Below are 494 nucleotides of genomic sequence, written 5' to 3'. Positions count from 1 at the left end.
TACAGCATCGTTTTATAACTAAACACATCTTGAATGTTTATGCCCTGTTATCACAGCTTACAGATTAATCTAAAAGTCCCTTTCAGTGTGTCATGATGGGATCCTAAAAGTTTGCCCACATGCAGAACACCATTAAGAGGCAGGGTAAAAGATTACCAGTTTATTGACAGAAAGGAAACCAGAGAGAGCGAAGACAAGAAACTCAGAGAGGCTGGCAGCCTCATGATGTGAAGATTTTTGGTCAAGTGAATGGCCTGTACTTACATAGCACCTTTTTAAGTCAGGAGACTTCAAAACGCTTTACAATACAAACAGTCATTCACCCATTCATTCACACACTCATGGTGGCAAGATACATTGCAGCCTCAGCTGCCCTGGGGCTCACTGACAGAAGCGGGGCTGCCGTACACTGGCGCCACCGGGCCCTCTGACCACCATCAGTAGACAATGCAGGTGAAGTGTCTTGCCCAATGACACGACGACACTGAAAGCCA

This window comes from Cyprinodon tularosa, unplaced genomic scaffold (assembly GCF_016077235.1).
Source record: "Cyprinodon tularosa strain WSP-4 unplaced genomic scaffold, ASM1607723v1 ctg344, whole genome shotgun sequence".
NCBI classification, from domain to species: Eukaryota; Metazoa; Chordata; class Actinopteri; order Cyprinodontiformes; family Cyprinodontidae; genus Cyprinodon; species Cyprinodon tularosa.
Note: the sequence above shows the minus strand (reverse complement) of the source record.